Source organism: Saimiri boliviensis, chromosome 9 (genome assembly GCF_048565385.1).
Source record: "Saimiri boliviensis isolate mSaiBol1 chromosome 9, mSaiBol1.pri, whole genome shotgun sequence".
Classification (NCBI taxonomy): Eukaryota; Metazoa; Chordata; class Mammalia; order Primates; family Cebidae; genus Saimiri; species Saimiri boliviensis.
Window position 1 is genome coordinate 42,692,285 of NC_133457.1, and position 7,443 is coordinate 42,699,727.

Here is a 7,443-nt window from a genome sequence, read left to right on the forward strand (position 1 = left end):
TGGGAGGATCATGAAGTCAGGAGTTCAAGACCAGCCTGACCAACATGGTGAAACTCTGTCTCTACTAAAAAATACGAAAATTAGCTGGGCATGGTGCCATGTACCTGTAATCCCAGCTACTAAGGAGGCTGAGGCAGGAGAATCACTTGAACCTGGGAGGCAGAGGTTGCAGATAGCTGAGATCCGGCCACTGCACTCCAGCCTGGGCAACAAAGCGAGACGATACTCCGTCTCAAAACAAAAAACAAAAAAGAAAAGAAAAAAATGCTACCAATAAATACATTAATTAAAACATCAAAAGTGAGCCAATAATAAAGTAAAAATAAGAAACAGAAGGTAAGAGTAAGAGTTATGTTTCTAAGGCGCATTTACCATGCCCTCCATGAAGGCACACCTGTTACCACTGCTTCCTTTTAATTGCAATACTTCAATTACTAGTCATTCCAATCACTTAGTAGTTAGGGTGCGATGGCCTGAATGCTTATGCTGTCCTCTCCCCAGTTTTTTTTTTTTTTTTTTTTTTTTTTGAGACGGAGTCTCACTCTGTCACCCAGGCTGGACTGCAGTGGTGGGGGGATCTTGGCTCATTGCAACATTCATCTCCCAGGTTCAACCCATTCTTCTGCCTCAGCCTCCCTAGTAGCTGGAGTTACAGGCACCTGCCACCACACCTGGCTAATTTTTGTATTTTTAGTAGAGAAGAGGTTTCACCATGTGGCCCAGGCTGGTCTCAAACTCCTGACCTCAGCCTGCCTGATCCACCTGCCTCGGCCTTCCAAAGTGCTGGGATTACAAGTATGAGCCCCCATGCCCAGCTCCTCTCCTGATTTATATGCCGAAATCCTGACCCCTTTTTTCTTAAAATAATGTCATAGATCATTATTCTCCATGTGTTCCATAGATCAGAATTCAATGATGGTATTAGGATATGAGGACTTTGAGAGGTGATTAGGTCATCAGGAACCCTCACGGTTGGAATTAGCATCCTTAAAAAAGAGGCCTGAGAAAGCTCCCTTTCCCCTTGCACCATGTAAGCTTACAGGGATATAACTGAATTCTATGAATCAGAAAGCAGGCTGCTATCAGACACTGAATTTGCTGGCATCTTGATCTTGGACTCCCAACCTCCAGAAGTATGAAAAATAAATGTTTGTTGTTTATAAACCACCGAGTGTATGGTAATTCGTTACAGCAATCCTAGCGGACTGCCATATAGGGTCGTACTAACAGCTGTAATAAATAAACCTCTAAACATATAGTACTAAAACATAATAACAGTCTCTTTCTTTCCTTCTTTCTTTCTTCCCTCCTTCTTTCCATCTTTCATTCTTTTCTTTTCTTTCTTTTTGGAGACAGACTCTCACTCTGTCTCCCAGGCTGGAGTGCAGTGGCACGATCTTGGCTCACTGCAACCTCTGCTTCCTGGGTTCAAGCAATTCTCCTACCTCAGCCTCCTGAGCAGTTGGGATTTCAGGCACGTGCCACCATGCCTGGCTAATTTTTTGTATTTTTTTAGTAGAGATGGTTTCACTGTGCTGGGCAGGCTGGTCTCGAACTACTGATCTCGTAAGCCGTATGCCTTGGCCTCCCAAAGTGTTGGGATTACAGGCGTGAGGCATCGTGCCCAGCCTAATAGTTTATTTCTTGCTCATCTAAGAGGTGGTTGTTTCTGAGGGGTGGTGGACCCTCTCTGTATCAGGCCCCCTTATGTTACATTAAATTTATTATGTAGCTCTCTTTTCCTCAAATCCTTGTCATCAGCATCTGGCCAGTGAAAGGGGAAATAGAGCAGGGAAGAGACTTACATATTTCTTTCTTTTGGTTTTTTTTTTGGAGACGGAGTCCCGCTCTGTCACCCAGGCTAGAGTGCAGTGGCACGATCTTGGCTCACTGCAACCTCCGCCTCCCTGGTTCAAGCAATTCCCCTGCCTCAGCCTCCCAAGTAGCTGGGATTACAGGTGCATGCCACCATGCCAGGCTAATTTTTTTGTGTGTATTTTTAGTGGAGACAGGGTTTCACCATGTTGGCCATACTGGTCTGGAACTCCTGACCTCAGGCAATTTGCCCACCTCGGCCTCCCAAAATGTTGAGATTGCAGGTGTGAGCCACCATGCCTGGCCAAGATGTACGTATTTCTTAAAATAATGTCATAGATCATTATTCTCCATGTGTTCCATAGATCAGAATTCAATTGTGTGGCCACAACTAACTACAAGGCAAGCTTGGAAAAATAGTTTAGTTGTGTGTTCAGCAAAAAGAGGAAACTCATTTTTGCTGCACAGTTGACAGACCCAGATAGAGTCTCTGTGCAGCATAAGAAACACAAACATACCAAGCTTTTCAAACCACGCTAGATGGATCTTAAAGGAGCCACTTGGCTGACTGCTAGAGTCAGTCAGTAGCAGAAACGCTTCGGATGGGAATCCACCTTCTTTAGCTGTCCTGAGAGTGCTTAAAACTCAGTATCTAAAAATAATTCTAACATTCAATGATAGTTGTACCAATATACCAAGTAGGCCCCACAGTAAAGCACTTTGTCTGCTTCAAGACAGGATAGATGGCCTCTTAGGAACCGACTGAGTCGGCCTTTTCTCCTCCTTCCCCTTTCTAATGAATCAGCCACATTGTTGGGGACTGCTTCTGAGACCATTATCTGGATGTCTCATTGCTCTGACGACTACCACTTTGGACGCTAGAATTTCAATCATGAAGACCAGTGAGACTTAACCAGTTCCTTTTCTTAACATTTTGTCAACAAATGAAATAAACTGTTCTGGTAAAATGACTGCTAAGAAAAAAGTTATTTCTCTTGACCTTACTGTTCACACAAGTAAACAGTGAATCTTTCAACATTGAAGCCAGAGATCAGAATTTTATTTGAAGAAGATGACGACTTTGTGGTTAATGGTATTCTTTTTGTACTTACTCGCTCTTCCAGATCAGCGACACAGAATAATTGGCCATTCTGTAGATGGCTTCACAAGACAAGAACTTCCAACCCATATCGGTTGTTGCTTTTTTTTTTTTTTTTTTCCAAGTTCAAGAAGGATGTTCCTGGGGGAAAATATAATCAGGTTTCAACTTCAAACGAGACTGTCTGTGTAGGAGGTTTTCTATTTGTAGCCTAAATGGTTAACTCAGACATGTCTACACACAGAACAGCCAAATAATAATTAAGCACTGTCAGTGAACACCACCACACTAGATATTATCAGTGTTTACCCACAGTGTCTGCTCATATTTACAAATCACTTTATAATGTTCATGAAAGTATTTGCCTCAATTATTTATTTCTAACTAGTCATATAGCATGGGTGGGTAATCTTTCTTTTTTTCAAATTGCTGATTACATCTCCTAAAGCAAAATAAACTATATAATTCATTTAGAGTTGTTTTTCCTTAAAGAAACATTAACATCAAAATCGCATCCTTTTCTACCTAAGCAAAGAAAACAGAAAGTATATAATTCTTACAAAAATGCTTTAACACGGAATTTATTTCCATTCTGTGGCCAGTTAGGAGAGAGGGGAGCAAATAGGAAGGAAGAAGGAAGAGGTAGGAGGCAGAGGTGGGAAATGGAGACGGGGATAAAGGGATGAGAAGACATAAAAAAGGAAAAGGAAAACATGAATGACCAAGGAGTGGGTTGGCAGAAACGAAGCAGGGGAGAGAACAAGAAAGAAAATGGAAGAAGAGGCCGGGTGCAGTGGCTCACGCCTATAATCCCAGCACTTCGGGAGGCCGAGGCAGGTGGATTAACTGAGGTCAGGAGCTCAAGACTAGCCTGACCAACATAGTGAAAACGCATCTCCACTAAAAATACAAAAATTAGCCCGGCATGGCGGTGTGCACTTGTAATCCAGCTACTCAGAAGGCTGAGACAAGAGAATCGCTTAAACCCAGGAGGCGAAGGTGTCAGTGAGCCCAGATTGCGCCAATGTACTCCAGCCCAGGCAACAAGAGTGAACTCCATCTCAGGAAAAAAACCAAACTTTTTTTTTTTTTTTTTTTTTTTTCAAGAAAATGGAGGAAGGGAAAGAGCAGCAGACTTTTTTCTTGAAAAAAGTGGGGAACACTTGGATAAAGTGAAGAGCGGAACCTACCTATTAGGGAAGGGAATTGGGGGGAAAGTTTTCTATGGTACTGTAAGCCATTGTGATCAGAATGAGGCTAAGGTGAAATGAGTCCAAGATAGTCTACCTGTGGGTTGGGTTTCCTACCCTGTCTGTAGACTCCATGAAGAGCCATAAGTGACTCTTACAACCTACTTGTTTATACATTTTGTAGATTCTTTTTTTTTTTTTTTGCAATGTTAATTCATTTTATTTTTTGTGTATAAAAACCCTATGTTGAGCAGGGCGCGGTGGCTCAAGCCTGTAATCCCAGCACTGTGGGAGGTCGAGGCGGGTGGATCACGAGGTCGAGAGATCGAGACCATCCTGGTCAACATGGTGAAACCTCGTCTCTACTAAAAATACAAAAAATTAGCTGGGCATGGTGGCACGTGCCTGTAATCCCAGCTACTCAGGAGGCTGAGGCAGGAGAATTGCTTGAACCCAGGAGGCGGAGATTGCGGTGAGCCGAGATTGCGCCATTGCACTCCAGCCTGGGTAACAAGAGCGAAACTCCGTCTCAAAAAAGAAAAAAAAAATTGAAATATAATTTACAAACCATAGAATTCATCCTTTTAAAATAAACAGTTCAGGGTTTATGGTAAGTCCACAAGTTATGCAATCTTCACCACTAATTAATTCAAGAATATTTTCATATTTACCTGGCAGGTGAAATACCATCATCATGAAGGTGGCTTTCCCAGAATGAGGCTTATTGATTGCACTCTGGATGTGCTGATGATTGCAATTTCAAGTATGGAAAACTCAACTGCATAATCTTTGGTAGTGGAGTACTGTGTTCATACTCTTCACTGTAACAACAACAACAACAACAAAATATATGTATTTTTATCACCCCCTAGGAAATCGTGTGGTTTACTACATTAGCAGTAACTCTCCATTTTTCTCCTCCCTCTAGCTCCTGGAAACCAATAATCTCTTTTCTGTCTCTATAGATTTACATATTCTGGAAATTTCATATAACAAAATCATCAAATATGTGACATTTTATGTGTGCCTTCTTTCACTTACCATAATGTTTTTAAGATTTATCCATGTTATAGCATGTATTAATATTTCATCCTTTTTTTTTTTTTTTGAGATAGAGTATTGTTCTGTTGCCCAGGCTGAAGTGCAGTGGTGTGATCTCAGCTCACTGCAATCTCTACCTCCTGGGTTCAAGCTATACTCCTGCCTCAGCCTCCCAAGTAGCTAGGACTACAGGCACACACCACCACATTCAGCTAATTTTTGTATTTTTGGTAGAGACTGGGATTCACCATGTTGACCAGGCTGGTCTCGAACTCCTAACCTCAGGTGATCCACCTACCTCGGCCTACCAAAGTGCTGGGATTATATGCTTGAGCCACCATGCCTGGCCTATTTCATCCCTTTCTATAGCTGAATAATATTCCATTGTATGAATATATCACCTTTTATTTATCCATTTTTCAGTTGACATTTGAATTGTTCCTACTTTTTGGCTATTATGAATAATGTTGCTCTGAACATTCCTATAAGAGTTTTTGCGTGAATGCATGTTTTCAGTTCTCTTGGATATCTAGCTAGGAGAGAAATCGCTGGGTTGATAATTCTATGTTTAAATTTTTGAGGAGCTGCCAGACTGTTTTCTAAAGTGGTTGCACCATTTTACGTTCACACTAACATCTGTGAGTGTTCCAAATTCTCTGTGCACCTCACCAACACTTGGTATCGTCAAATTCTTCAATTATAGTCATTCTAGGAGGAATGAAGTGGTTCTCATTGTTGTTTGGATTTGCCTTTCTTTCTTTCCTTTTCTTTTCTATTCTTTCTTTTCTTTCTTTCTCTCTTTCCTTCCTTTCTTCCTTCCCTCCTTCCTTTCTTCTTTCCTTTCTTTCTCTCTCTCTTTCTTTCTTCTTTCTTTTGTTTTCTTTCTGATGGAGTCCTGCTCTGTCATCCAGGCTGGAGTTCAATGGTGCAATCTTGGCTCATTGCCTCCTCCACCTCCCTGGTTTAAGCAATTCTCTTGCCTCGGCCTTCCGAGTAGCTGGGATTACAGGTGACCACCATAAAGCCTGGTTAATTTTTTTGTATTTTTAGTAGAGACGGGGTTTCTCCATGTTGGCCAGACTGGTCTTGTACTCCTGACCTCAGGTGATCTGCCCACCTCAGCCTCCCAAAGCACTGGGATTACAGGTATGAGCCACAGCGCCCGGCCTGGATTTGCATTTATTTAATGACTAATGATGTTAAGCATCTTTTCATGTTTTTGTCATTTGCATATTTTTGCAGAGAAATATCCAATCAAATCCTTTTTTTAAAAAAATAGGCTCTCTCTCTGTCGCCCAAGCTAGAGTACCATGGTGAAATCTGGGCTCACTGCAACCTCCACCTCCTAGTTCAAGCAATTTTCCTGCCTCAGCCTCCTAAGTAGCTGAGATTACAGGCATTCACCACCATGCCTGGTTAACACTTTGTATTTTTAGTAGAGACAGGGTTTCACCATGTTGGCCAGGCTGGTCTTGAACTCCTGACCTCAATGATCCTCCTGCCTTGGCCTCCCAAAGTGCTGGGATTACGGGCGTAAACCACTGCACCAGGTCTCTAATCAAATCTTGACCCATTTTTAAATTGGATTTCTGTCTTTTTATTATTGACTTGGAAGTATTCTTTACATGTTCTGGATACTAGACTGTAGGGGAGGAAAACCACTTTTCCTCCACTTTCTTAGGTTAAGTGACTGAGGCTTGTGAATTAAACCAATAAAAGATGATTAATAGGAGAAAAGGTTTATTTCACGTGCATGTGGGAGCTTCACAGAAAGTGAAAACTTGAGAGTTTGTTTACATACCATTTTAACAAAAGAAAATGGATTATGGAGAAGTTATAAGATAAAGGAAAGGGATTTGGGCTTCTAGGGTTGGTAAGTTGTGGGAAGATTAATACATGGAGGAAACTAACAGAAGATAAGGGCTAATTTAGCAAAACTTATCATATAGATTCAAGTAGGTGTCCTCTCCATGACAAGAGTAATTTCTTCCTCTGGTATAGGAGCGAGCAGGGGAGACATCTTCATAAGGGGAAATGTATGCCCTACTTTTAGGTAGAAAGGGGAAGAGCAGAGAGTTCTTTTTGTATCTGCTGTTCCCTAACTGTTTTCAGGTCCAAATAATGCTTATGTCAAAGTGACATATTTTAGAGTGGCATATTCTGATCCCCTTCAAACCTTATCAGACATGTAATTTGCAAGTATTTTGTCGCATTTTTTGGATTGTGTTTTCACTTTCCTGTTGCATGAAAGTTTTACATTTATTTATGTATGTATTTATTTATTTTCTGAGACAGGAT

General features: G+C 41.4%; 1 non-coding gene across 1 annotated transcript; it reads left to right on the forward strand.

The window, feature by feature from the left end:
* Window positions 1-4,767: 4,767 nt before the first annotated feature.
* On the forward strand, window positions 4,768-4,926 carry LOC120368384 (U1 spliceosomal RNA). Its single transcript, XR_005582538.1, has one exon. It is a non-coding gene; the product is annotated as a U1 spliceosomal RNA (small nuclear RNA).
* Window positions 4,927-7,443: the final 2,517 nt, after the last annotated feature.